The 14199-nt window shown below is 48.9% G+C and overlaps 1 protein-coding gene across 3 annotated transcripts in view; it reads left to right on the top strand.

The window, feature by feature from the left end:
• The window catches only part of JCAD (junctional cadherin 5 associated), an 85774-nt gene that overhangs the window by 56882 nt on the left and 14693 nt on the right, over window positions 1-14199 (top strand). The gene's annotated exons all lie outside the window — the stretch shown is intronic.

The following is a 14199-nucleotide window of genomic DNA, read 5'->3' on the forward strand; positions in this document are numbered from 1 at the left end:
CCTTTAGGAAGCCGTGGCGAGTAAATGAATTCTGTGCCCCCAATGCAGCGTTTTAATCTCAGCTGCTTTGTTCCCTTCTAACCTCTTCATATCTCCTCAGCATCCAGGAATCACTTAAAACTTCTGCAGGAGGTAGTTTAGATCAGGCCCATATTCCCAGCACGCCAGGCTTTCTTATTCACGTGTTTCAATATTTTGCACATGACAAGAGTTGAAAGAGGTCTGTATTTGCCTCCACTTGTGCAAAAGAAAACCTCATATGCTCCTATAATTCCATTGGCCTCCAACTCATCTTTTCCTTACGCTCACACACCAGCCCGAGCGTGGGGGTCCCATCTGAATACAGCTGCGTCTGTGGGTGTTTTCTTACAACGAAAAAGGGGGCGGATTGGCCTGGGGACAGGGAGGGAGGTAAACAAGGGAATTTAGGCAGCTGGCTACAGAGCCAGCACAGGAGAGGACTCTCCCCCGCCCCAGCCAGGCAGCTTCAACCCAGAGGAAGCCTTTGTCATCACTTCATAAAACTGGGTTTGTCTTCAGTGCTGTGCTGGGACCCGGCTCAGGCTGGGAAGGGGGCTCTGCCTGCCCAAGAGCATGTGTAACTGGCACAAAACGGGCCAAGGAGACAAATAGGAGCAGAGACCTCTCTTTAGGGGAAAGCAACATACCAACAAAAAGGAGTGTGAGTCCAGTCCAAAGAAAAGGAATGAGTGCTCCCCAGTTCCACAGTCAGCTTTTCACAGGGATGGTCGTCCTTGTTGGTCGACAGCTTTCAGGTAAAAACAGGAGGGATTTTGCTCTCATAAGTCAGAGCATTCAACACCTTGATTATCGAGGGCAAGCAAAGTGAGGGCCTGCTTCACGCCCAGGGCGGTAGAGGCTGGTTTGTGGCTTCCAGTCAGAACCACCGCTCTAGTGGGGCAGGGGTTGTCATGGGTGGGGCAGGTTCCCCCAGGATGGGGAAGGACTTGAGCTACCTGCTCCCTTCACAACTCCCCCTTGTGTCCACTGCTGCCTTGGTCCCTGAAAAGCACGCCCACCATGGATTTTGGAAGAGGGAACTTGTAGATGAGATGGTTGGAGCATTAGGGCAGCCTGTGTTGCTACCGAACAAACTCGTGCCTGATCCTACGGTGCCTCCGTGCTTCTAGTCCCTTGGCTTTCAGAGAACGGAGGCTGTGCCTTGCTGCTCCCCCTGCTGTGTTCCCTACAGAGCTTGCTGCAGAGCAGCTCACACAGCGGGCTCAGTATGTGCCCGAGATTCATTCATTCATTCATTCCTCCACACTTGTAACAGCTTTGAGAGGCAGAGGATTTAGTTTCTGATGAGGTGAGTGGCCATGGAATCCTGGTGAATGTGTCACATAGGCTCTGTCCCAGTCTTAAAGGGCTGGATCAGGAGTTCCCATTGTGGTTCAGCGGGTTAAGAATGCTGCTAGTATCCATGAGGACGCGGGTTCAATTCCTGGCCTCAGTGGGTTAAGGATCTGGCGTTGCCGCAAGCTCTGGTGTAGGTGGTGGACACAGCTTGGATCCCGCGTTGCTGTGGCTGTGGCTAGGCCGGTGGCTGTGGCTGTGGCTCTTATTTGACCCTTAGCCTGGGAACCTCCATGTGCCATGGTATGGCCCTAAAGGAAAAATGAATAAATAAATAAAGGGCTGGATCAGAGATTGGAGTTGGGTCCCAGGTGGGAGGCAGTAGAAGCCACTTTAGAATTCCCTATGGGCAGTGAGGCTCCCAACCCATCCACAGCTCACTGGGCCCCCAGACCTGTGAGCAGCTTGCTTTCCGTCGTTAGTGAAACACTCAGATGGTTTAGGTGCAGCACTGGGAAGTCTGCATGCACACGACAGAGTTCTGACAGATCTGGCCATACCCCCCTACCGCCCGGCACTTCTGGCTGGTTAGTTGGCTGGTTACTTTGGGAGCTAAGGAGAAGTTTTGGGGACGCAGGTCGCCTTGCAGGGTAGAAAGAGAAACTGCATACATGTTTGCAAGGATCCATGCCAGCACCTAGAGCTTCAGAGACCAGATGCCCTGTGTCCTGGGTTGAAATGGAAAGATGTTTTCTTTCTTTAGTGACCAGTAGATGACAGGAGGCAAATGGAAAGTTAGATGGGAGGAGAATTATTTTTTCTCTTTTAGAAGAAAAGTGCTTTGAGAGGAAATAAATAGGTGCTTGTAGTTAAAGCTTAAAAATGTAAAGAAAAAGAAATCCATCCAATTCTTTGGCTGGTGGGGTTTCTGACTCTGGATGAATCTGTGGTACTTGGCCATGTCCCAGCCTTCCATCACTGGACAGGGCGGCCGTGGTCCTGCAGCCTGGCCTGGCCCCCACAGTGACGCTGCCGGCTAGGCTCTAGGTCTGGAGCCGGACATGCAGGGTCCACATGTCCTAAGTGGGTGAAGAGGCTGCGCTTTGATCTAGATGGGGCCTTGGATGCCCTATGCAACCCCAGCACCCCGGGGTGACTGGTCTTGCCTGCTTGGTGGGTTAAGATCCACCCTTGAGCGTGTCTCCTCACCACAGGCCAGCCATCAGTGCCCTGTGCACAGCCGGGCAGGGTGGTGGTCAGAGCAGTTTGGAAAGCCACGGGGGCCAAAAGGGAACTGGCTAGGATGGCGGGGTGGAGGGGGAGTGCAGGGGGAGGGGCAGCAATGTCCTTATTTCATAGCCAAGAGTGTGAAGCCCAGAGGGTGGCAGTGACTCTGTAAGGGCCACTTGGTGCCACCGTGGAGAAAAGCCCAGCCCAGCTGCACTCTCCTGCCCAGTTTGAAAGGGGTGCCTTTTTTCTGAGCTCCTGTCCTGCCTTCGCTAGGACCCGGTCACTTCCTCCCCACCCTGCCTGCTTGCGTTTGCACCTCTTCCTGTCTGGGGAGCTGCCTAGGAACCGCATCTGTCCTCCCAGATCAGAGCCATGTCATAACGCCGACGCTACCCAGTGCATGCTGGCCAGGGCCACACAGATGGGCAGTGTCATACATCATCTGGGGCGTGGCTGGAACATCAGGATTCCTGGGTGAGAATGATAGGACTTATTTCCCACTGATAATTAGCATCATCTTAGAACAGAGTATCTTAAAAAAAAAAAAAAAAAAAAAGAATATGGACTTGGAGCCATGACTCGGTTCCCAAACTTGCAGGGTCCACGTTTCCTAAGTGGGTGAAGAGGCTGTGCTTTGAGCTCTCCCGGTCGTCAGGTCACGTGACTCTGAGTTCTAGGGATGAGAGAAGGGGGAGGACCAGCTGACCTTGCTGAGAAGTCTTTTGGCCCAAGTGGGGAGACCATTCTCGTTTTGCATAGTTTATCTTTATCTTTTTGTTTTTAAGGTTTTTTTGCATAGAGGGATCATTTTCTAAAGCTCTGTCTGATGTGTGGTGCTGTCTGTCTCAGGGCTGGTAACTTGATGAGGGTGCAAGGCCCAGATGATGGGCTGGGAACCCTGACTGCAGCCCTGCTGCCTGCACCATCGACCCCCAGCTCTCTCATGGGCCCTGCAGGCCTCCTCCGGCCCCATGCACACCCCCTCCTGTCCCCAGGTGCCATCTACATGGAGCCACCTCGGGCTCCCTGCTCTGACCCACCGGGAAGCACCGGACTTCTCCCCCATCCCCACAGGAAACCCCCCTCGCCAGCCGGCTTCCTTGGTTTCCAGTTGAGATGCTCTCTGCCCCAGGCTCCTGAGCACCTTCTCCTGGTCCCCAGGGCTTCCAGCTTCCTGAAGCCGACACCACTGCTAATTCAGCTCTGGGTTTGCGCAACCTATTAGAGAGTTTTGCATTTCTTAAACACTCACACATTTTTGTAATGTGAGTTCATTGGAGCAGACCTAGTACGTGTCAGCCAGGGCAGCCTGTGGGTGCTGAGCATTCCGGGTCATTGGCTGGTGTGGGATGGGAGAGGTGGTACAGTTGGTGGCTTCCTTGAAACCTGCTGACCTTGGGGGAGCAGCGAGGAGGGGGAGGAGGTAAAGATCACAGGCTGTGCAGACCCTCTGGGCTGCCTGGTCCCTGCAGGAATATTTCCCCCCTTTGTGGGTTCTCTGTGTGTCACCTACATGAGGCCGCAGGCTGTGTGGGGCTGTCACTGCGCCCGAGCCCAGCCATGGGCAGGACCTGGGAGCCTGGGGCTCCTCCCAGGTGGGGATGATGAAACTGAGCAACAAGGTGAGTGGGTCAGCCGAAGCCTTGGGCTGTGAGTTGTCCCCTGTGGGACCCTCTCAATCTCTGTCCACATTGTCCCTTGTCATTGCATCTCCCTGCACTGCTGCTCTGCTGACCAGCCTCTTCCTTCACCCACAGGTCCCACTTCCCAGTAACTCTGGCTCACGGGGACTTTGTCCTGCTGTTGCCTCTACTGAGTGGTCCAGCTCCAGAGCCCCCGATGGCTCCTGCCCGTGACTTAGTTACATTTTTTTTCTTTTTATAGCCGCTCCTGCGGCATGTGGAAGTCACCAGGCTAGGGGTCTAATTGGAGCTGCAGCTGCCAGCCTACGCCACAGCCACAGCCACACCAGATCCGAGCTCTATGTATGACCTACACTGCAGCTCAAGGCAACACCAGATCCTTAACCCACTGAGTGGGGCCAGGGATCGAACCTGAATCCTCATGGATACTAGTTGGGTTGTTAACCCTCCCAGCCATGGTGAGAACTCCCCTTAGTTTACATTTTTGAGAGAAAGAACCCATGGTCTGGAGCAGCTCTGGATGCTTGGCCATGGTGAGCATGTCAGCCCTGTTCCGGGCAGTGTGGGGAGGGCTGGACGGTGGGGGTGTCTGAGCCTCACTTGCTCTGGGTAGAGGGACTTTGGATCAGGGCACTTTCCGGGCCTGGGGTGGGGGTGGGGGCAGACCGTGCACCCCAAGCCTATTTTCTCTTCCCAGACCATTCATCTCGTGTCCCTAAAACCTTGGCATTTCTCCCCCAAAGTCATTCACTCCACAGAGGGTTCACCCAGGTGCTAAAACCCTCCTACATAGTCTCAGGTAATCGACATGCATGGTCAGACCGTTGCAGGCTTGCGTGCACGTCACCCACATGGTACAGAAGAAAAGTCACAGGTCCTGCCAGATGTCACTACAGTGTTCATAGGTTTATAGCAGGAAGATGGAGAATGTCTATAAAACTGCAGACAGCCAGCGTTCTGGACAGAAGATGATTTAATATTCGGTTTTTATTGTGTCCTAACTTTCGCCGTATAACCAACAACAGATACTAACTCTGGTCTTCTCTGTGGCCTCTCCATCCTCCCTGCAGCCACGTAAAAAGGGTGTGTCTGAAAACTTGCGTTTGCATTTGTGTTCAAAGCTTGTGATGAGAAGTAGACTTTGAGTTCATCTCTTTGCACCATGTTCAATTATTTCTGCACACGCTGTCTTGTTCCAAAGTGACTTGCCAAAATACACACACACACACACACACACACACACACACACACACACACACACAGATGTACGTATTAAGGGGAAACAAAGGAAACAGGCAAAGGAGAAAAGCTGGCCCTTATCTATAAGTGGAGGAAACTGCAGGCTTAAAGGCAAGTAGCCCTTACTGAATAACACTTAGCTCCCATTAAACATGTAAAGCACTGTTATCAGGCATTCAGCGTTTCCTTACTGGGTTTCCTTTGAAATGTTATAATCAGAGGAAGCTGTAAAATAACGTAACACCACAATGGTTTGAATCTGAAAGTTGTCCCACAACAGGCTCCTCTCTGCTTAGCCCCAGAAACCCTGGGTAGAGTTTGTGCGGGTTTACCCACGAGAGGAGCTTGTAATCATCTCCTGTCATCAGGGCGGTGGTAACTAATTAGAGGCCTAGCAGTCTGGGCACAGGGGGTCTGGGCCCCCCTCTTGGGAGGTTGACGTCTGATCGTGAGTATTGTGCTAGATGGTGCTACTGGATACAGTAAACAGGTCCTTCGCAGAGGCTTTTTCAGTGTCTCTCAAATCATATCCTGCTCATAATGGTTTTCCCAAAAAGAAAGGCTTCAAGTTTAACATCTGTTTCCATGTAGCCCTTTCTCTGTACTGAATTATACTTCCACAAACAGTATCTGTCTTGTCACCGCTTGCTCCATATCCTAAGTGTTAGGCACTGGGATCTGGACCTCTTCACAGGGAAAAGTATGGATTAATTGTGTGAGCCAGCCTGCTCACCAACCCACGTGAAGATCCAGGCCTCCTATTTCCACATGGTCTCGTGGGAAACCCTTCTTCTCAGCTGCCTCATTCTGTTCATCAGTGGTGTAAGCTTCCAGAAACCCGAACACTGGTCCTCCCTCCTGCACACACCCCCACATTGCTCTTCCGTCACCACGTTCCCCCCCACAAGAAGCAAGTTGGGCTCTTTGAACCTGAGGCTCCAGGAAGGACAGTGGTGAGGAGGTGCTTCTAGAATCCATGGGCAGATGTGAGCAGCACAGCCTAGAACCCCATCTGTCTTGGCAGCCATGCCATCACCAGGAGAACCGTTGGTGATGGGTTTCTTCTTTTAGCTAGAGAAGCGGGTTAGTTAGCACGCTGGGAGACACCCAAGTGAGAGACGCTGGAATCTGAAACCTGGGCCTAAAACAGATCTGTGTGTCTTGGGTTCTGGTCACTTTGTTCCCTCTCTGCATTCTTGACAAGGACAAAGGGCCAGGACCAGAGTTGAGTCGACATCTTGACAAGTCCGGGCTGTGTCCCAGGTGTCAGGGCCCTGGTTAGCCCCGCTGCAAGCAGAGAGGCCCCTCAGGCCCCACGCCACTGTCCCTGGCAGCTGCCCCTCCTCCTCCCTGTGCTGAGCTGAGCTCCCACAGAATACAGGGTGGGGGGCCCAGGATGCATCCACAGGTGTTTGATGAATGACTGAGTGGATATAGGAAAGGGAATGGTGGTGATGGAAGTGTGAGGGCAAATGAGGCACTTGGGATGGGTTGTTTGTTTGGGTTGTCGGCGGTGACTTCATGGACAACACCAGTGACAGGATTCTAATTTTGTAGAAATAGAATATATCCTTATCACTGAGGCAAATAGGCAAACACTGAAATAATCTGCCTTACCCATTGGATTCATGCAGGAGAAAATGGGTCCCAGCTTGCTCTTTCTGCTTTGTTTGAATAAACTCAACATCGGTGGACACCATTGTGATGGAAAGGGGTGTGACTCCTTCCTTAGCCACCGGCCTCCCGGGTAGGGGGCTGGGGGGGCAGGTCTCACGGTGACAGTCCGTACGTGGTGACTTCCTGCTATTGTGCAGGCCTGTTGAGTACAGCTTAGAAGACAGCACAGGATAATCCCCACATGAGGACAGACTCTAGCTCTTTCCTGCCTGCCCCTCACCCACTTTCCCTGAACAAGGTGAGGAAGGGTTTCTGAATTTCTCCACTACCCTAAAAATTTATTTTAATTGGGTTCATAATACTACTCATAGCTAAAAACGGGATTTTTCTGTGTTAAGACACTCTGCCAAACAGTTTACATATATCACCTCATGAATCCCTTCCAACAAACTTGGAAAAGAAGAAATTATGGGGTTCCCATCATGGCTCACCATGGTTATGAACCTGACTAGTATCCATGAGGACGAGGGTTCAGTCCCTAGCCTCACTCAGTGGGTTAAGGATCCAGCGTTGTCACAAGCTTCAGCACAGGTCATGGGTGTGGCTTGGGTGTTGCATTGCCTTGGCTGTGGTATAGGCCTGCAGCTGAAGTTCCAACTAACCCATAGACTCGGGACCTCCATATGCTGTTGGTGCAGCCATTAAAAAAAAAAAAAAAAAAAAGCCATCCAAACTAAAACATATTATGCTTAACTTAAAAAAAAAAAAAAAAAGGCTCAGAGTTCCTGTCGTGGCACAGTGGTTAACAATCCGACTAGGAACCATGAGATTGCGGGTTCGATCCCTGGCCTTGCTCAGTGGATTAAGGATCCAGCGTTGCCATGAGCTGTGGTGTAGATCAGCGGCTACAGCTCTGATTGGACCCCTAGCCTGGGAACCTCCATATACAGTGGGAGCGGCCCAAGAAATGGCAAAAAAGAGACAAAAAAAAAAAAAAAAAAAGTCTCTTGAAGTCTTACCTCAAAGGTGATGCAGGAAACTGCTGGCAATCCCAAAGGAGCAACCCATGTCCTTTTTTTTTTTTTCCTGCTTTTTAGCACCAAGCCCACGGCATATGGAGGTTCCCAGGTTAGGGGTGGAATCGGAGCTACAGCTCCCTGCCTACACCACAGCTCACAGCAACGCCAGATCCTTGACCCACTGAATGAGGCCAGGGCTCAAACCCAGTTGGATTTGTTACCCCTGAGCCACGTCGGGAATTCCAATCTGTATCCATTTCTGATAAAATGGTCCATGACCCGGTGCAGAGCCTGTTGACACTGGAGCAAGGTAGCTTTCTGGGACGCTGCCCGTTCCGAGTTCATCTCTGACCCCAGGCTCAGGTATAGGAGGCTCCATGTGGAGGACCCAGAGCCAGGGCCTTCCGTCCCCTTCATGGGCAGGTGTCTTTCCCAGGTCGGTGTCCCTAGTTACCTGTGCACGTGGAAACCTTGAGTGCCTTGAACTGCCTTTCTGCCCCACACCCCCTTCCTATGTCTAAAGTTACCGTCGTTCTTTTTTTTTTAATTTTTTTCTTTTATTTTTTTAAATGACTTAATGAATTTTATTACATTTATTTGTCTTTTTTTTTTTTTTTTTTTAACCTTTTCTAGGGCCACTCCTGCGGCATATGGAGGTTCCCAGGCTAGGGGTCTAATCAGAGCTGTAGCCACCGGCCTATGCCAGAGCCACAGCAACATGGGATCCGAGCCGCATCTGCAACCTACACCACAGCTCACGGCAATGCCAGATTGTTAAGCCACTGAGCAAGGCCAGGGATCGAACCTTCAATCTCATGGTTCCTAGTCGGATTCGTTAACCACTGCGCCACAATGGGACTTTATTACATTTATAGTTGTACAACAATCACTACAACCAAATTTTACAGTGTTTCCATCCCAAACCCTCAGTGCATCCCCCCACCCCCCAAACTGTCTCTTTTGGAAACCGTAAGTTTTTCAGAGTCTGTGAGTCAGTATCTGTTCTGCAAAGAAGTTCATTGTGTCCTTTTTTCAGATTCCACATGTCAGTGATAGCATATGATGCTGGTGTCTCACCATCTGACTGACTTCACTTGGCATGATAATTTCTAGGTCCATCCATGTTGCTGCAAATGCCGTTATTTCTTTCCTTTTAATGGCTGAGTAATATTCCATTGTGAATATGTACCACATCTTCTTTATCCACCCCTCTGTTGACCATTGTTCTTAAGTACAGTAATTTGTTATGATTCATCTTCCAGATCCTTTGTTAAGTGTGTGTATTTTTATTTATTTTTTGCTTTTTAGGGCCATATCCACGGCATATGAAGTTCCCAGGTTAAGGGTTGAGTTGGAGCTGTAGACACTGGCCTGCACCACAGCCACAGCCACGCAGGATCCAAGCCACATCTACGACCTACACCACAGCTCATGGCAATGCCGGATCCTTAACCCACTGAGCGAGGCCAGGGATTGAACCCACGTCCTCATGGATACTAGTCGGATTTGTTTCTGCTGCACCACAGTGGAACTCTGTGTGTGTATGTGTGTGTTTTTAAGTAGCAAAGCAGTAACCTCCTGAAATAGTCTCCCTGGTCCTTTATTTCAACCAAATCTCTGTTATTTATGGTTTGTACTCATTTACAGTGACATGGTGACGAGCAGGTACCTCAGCAGTCTGACCGGATCATTGTGTGTTTCCTTGAAGCTTGCTGTTCTTGCTCAGATTGAACTTGGCTGAAGCGTGGTCTTCATCCATCACATTCCCAGGACAGCTTTATCTTTTCTGACGGATTTTAATTTATGCTAACCTCTAAACCTTAGTCTTAATCTCCTCTGGACCTTATAATTCCCCTTTCCAAAATTAGCCTTTTTGTTACCCTGTGCTCAAGGGGTTATTCACTCAGTGTCGTGTATTGAACAAACCCAGGCACGCTGAAAAGCAAAATTGTAGAGGCTTCCAGGCCCAAAAAGGATCAAGAGCAAATTCTGTGGCTCCAGATGGCTGACCCCAACCTAGACACATGTCACATACCTTTCACCAGGCTGATGGCTCTGGGTGATTCTAGAGAGATGCCCCCGTCCCTCTGCCAGTCGAGGAAAGAGCTTCCCCCTCAAGGAATGGGGTCCTTGAGTGACACATCCTGCCTTTGTGCTCAGATCGCACTCCTGGGTAAAGACACATCGCAAAGAGGGAGGGGTTTCTGGAGAGCGTGACACCAGGGTTCGAAGGTGATGGGCATCTGTGAGCCTGGCAGCCCTGCCCATGGGAAGAAACCTCTGGATCCAGGGCCTCCTGCTCTCTGCAGGCACAAAGATACTTTGGAGGCTGCCCCAGGGGATCAGCCTTGGGATTCTGTTGGTGAAGGAGGGAGGGCCTCTCCTCCTGCCCGTAGGGCAGCAGGCGTAGAGCCAGGCTGTACTGAACCTGGTTGGTGGGTCGCAGGTGGTGCAGCTCCTGAGGGCCTTGGGGAGGATAACCCTGCAGCGGACACAGCCGTCTGTGGTCGAAAAGCACAGCAGATTCTGCCCTTCTGAATAGGCTTTACCTTTCTTCTTTTTTTTATTTTTTATTTTATTTTATTTTATTTTTTGTCATTTGCTATTTCTTGGGCCGCTCCTGCGGCATATGGAGATTCCCAGGCCAGGGGTCCAGTTGGAGCTGTAGCCGCTGGCCTACACCAGAGCCACAGCAACGCGGGATCCGAGCCACGTCTGTGACCTACACCACAGCTCACAGCAACGCCGGATCCCCAACCCACTGAGCAAGGGCAGGGACCGAACCCGCAACCTCATGGTTCCTAGTCGGATTCGTTAACCACTGGGCCACGACGGGAACTCCTCTTCTTTTTTTTAATTTTTAAATTTAAAATTTTTATTTTTTAAATTTAATTTTTATTTTACATTGGAATATAGTTGCTTTACAATGTTGTGTTGGCTTCACGTGTACGGCAAAGGTTCCGTTATACATATGTCCATTTTTTTTCAGATTCTTTTCCCATAAAGGTTACTATAGAATGTTGAGTAGAGTTCCGTGTGCTCTACAGTAGGTCCTTGTTGGTTATTTTATGTACATTAGTGTGTATATGTTAATCCCAAACTCCTAATTTACCCCCCCCCCCCACCTTTCCCCTTTGGTAACCATAAACTTGTTTTTGGAGTCTGTGAGTCTCTTCCTGTTTTGTAAATAAGTTCATTTATGTCATTATTTTAGATTCCACATTTAAGTGATATCATATGATATTTGTCTTTCTCTGCCTGACTTCCCTAAGTGTCATCATCCCTAGGTCCATCCGTGATGCTGCAAATGGCATTATTTTGTTCTTTTTTTGGCTGAGTAGTATTCCATTGTATATACATACATATGTACCACATCTTCTTTATCCATTTCTCCGTTGATGGACATTTAGGTTGTTTCCATGTCTTGGCTATTGTAAATAAGGCTGCTGTGAACGTAGGGGTGCATGGATCTTTTCGAATTGTGGTTTCCTCCAGGTATATACCCAGGGGCTTTGACTTTCCAAAAAGGACGTTGCATGAACAGAAAGGTCCCCTAATATTTTCATCATCAGCTTTCATACATTCAGCAAATAGATTTGCCTCCTTTCCTTTAGATATATTCATGTTTCAGAGATTTCTCAAACACTGTTTATCAGTTGTTCTGTTGTCATGCTGTCTTTTTTCTGATATGCCAGGGAGCTGCTTGCAAGTGTAGCTTCTGTCTCCTCCGTGACCTGTTCTCCCAGGAATTCTGCACAAAGACCCTGTTTGTCTCACTGACCTTGGCAACACGGTTTATTTGGGCTATCACCCTCCATTTGGCTTTCCTTATCTTTTTCCCACCCTCTATTAACTTGTTCAGCGTGTTTTTGTAAAATGCCCCATTGTTAGCTTTTTTTTTTTTTTAACGTGAATTATTGGTCTCATTTTTTTAAAAAGAAAAATTTGATCTCGGCTTATTTCCTCAAAGATACTAGAAAACATATCCTTGGCTTTAAAGCCATATGAAGTAGCACACATTTTAGCTGCTAACAGACGTCATACACTGAAGCCAGTAAATACTCCCCTTGGTAACTTGTCTGAAGGAGAAATTCACCAGAACTGTCAGTGAGCAGGTCCACTTGTCAGAGCCAGGCTCATAGTATGCACAAACTAGACGTTTGTGAAATAAATGCTTTATAGTTTTCTGTGTCATGTGGACCCTTTTAAAAGAAAATAGATTATTTAAAATTCCCCAGGTGGACCTGTGTTTTTCTTAAATTGGGATTTGGGTGTATTGTGCAAATAGAACAAAATGTACCCAGAGTGCCTAGCTGTTTGATCAGTTACAAATGGCAGCTTTGACAAAGTTAAGGTGATAACGTAACATTTTTGGGTAGATGGGAAAACTGACCCTGTGACTGGTGCAGGCAGCTATGGTCTCTTTATAGGCTTGTCCTGTTTATTATGTCATCCTTTGTTTGTCTCCGACGGTGCTAATGGCACGTACGTGGACAAATAGCACCTTGGGGTTTCAGGACCTCTTGGCACTTAACACACCACACGTTTACCCTGCAAATGACTGTCTATTGAGAAAAAAAAAATGAGTGAAAGCCACACAGTGGGGTTCCTCCTGTGAAGCCAGGCACCCCAGGAAGACGTTCACAGATCTGTAAGGAGGGAGAACGGTATGTATTAAGCCATGTAGTGGATGAAGCCTGCGCACCATTAGCTGCAGAACACACTGGGCGCTGCTGAAGATCAGTTTCTTTGTTGCTTTTGTTGTCATCAAATCCTGTTTTGAAGGCTGACAGAGCCCTCTTTGGGTCACGTTCTATGAGGGTCCCCATGGAAGCCACGGCACTGGCCTCTGAGACATCTCCCAACCCCGCACCCTCCAGCCGGGCCAGCACCAGCCACCCAGAGCTGCAGAAGCCCACGTCCCTCCCCCAGAGGAGGTCCCTGTGGCTGCCCCTCTGGACGTGATATAGATGGTGAGCTGTGTAAAAGTCCTACTGGCTTTAAGGTTTTAGACTCTATGTCAAGTCCAAGGGTAAGACTCAAAAAGTGGAGCAATTGTCACAGACCCAGTTAAGAGAGAGTGAAATAAAGCGCTTGAAATACATGGCAGATGCCCAGCATCAGAATTTCCTTCTTCCTTTAATCTTTTTTGGCCATGGGGTTCATGGGCCAGGGATCAGATCCGAGCCAAAGTTGTAACTTACCCTGCAGCAGTGGCAACACCAGATCCTTTAACCCACTGTGCCCAGCTGGGAATCAAACCTATGTCCTGGCACTGCAGAGACATCACTGATCCATTGCACCACAGTGGGAACTCCAAAATCCCCTTTCTTGCCTCCAGACAGTTTGCCCTGTGTGTGCAGAGTAAATGCAGAAGCGTGTAGGCTGCCCTGTGGCGAAGGCTCTGCCTCCAGTTTATTTCAGACATTCTCTCCTCCTTCAACCCATGACTCAGCTTTGCTTAAGTGGCTGCTTAAGGCATTGGAGTGGAGAAGCCAGGATTTGAAGAGCTAACCTTGATTTTTCAGGCAAAGAAGTAATTCCAAAATAATAGTTAATAATAATAATAGATGCTTGCTCTATATTTATTTACCATCAAGGCTCCTGTAGAACAACCTTTCTTTCTGCTGGTGTGTTGGGAATGGTCCTCCTTCAGCCCAGCCCCCACCGTTGCTTGTCACTAGCTAGGCCTTTACCTGCTGTGGCCACGCAGGAGTGGCCCAGAGCCCCTTCCCTTTCCACACCATGCTGATGCTGCCATCCTGTCCTGAACAGTGGTCTATGGTACAGCAATTGTTTGAAGCCACAAAGTGGGGTTTAATGATGCCACAGCACACAGAGAAAAATAAATCTTACTAGTAATCAAAGAAATGCAAATGAAAATCAGTGAGAATTATCTAATGCGGAAAAAAATGGACTGTAAAACCAGAGACTGGAACAGTTCAGCAGGACCAGCTTTTTTTTTTTCTTCCAGATTCTTTTTTTCTTTTTAAGTAAAGTATAGTTGATTTACAGTGTCGTGTTCCAAGTTTATAGCATAGTGATTCAGTTATAGATGTATATCCTTTCTCAGATTCTTTTCCATTGTAAGTTATTACAATGTATTGAATATAGTTCCTTGTACTATACAGTAG

The sequence above is a fragment of the Sus scrofa genome, chromosome 10 (assembly GCF_000003025.6).
Source record: "Sus scrofa isolate TJ Tabasco breed Duroc chromosome 10, Sscrofa11.1, whole genome shotgun sequence".
Taxonomy (NCBI): Eukaryota; Metazoa; Chordata; class Mammalia; order Artiodactyla; family Suidae; genus Sus; species Sus scrofa.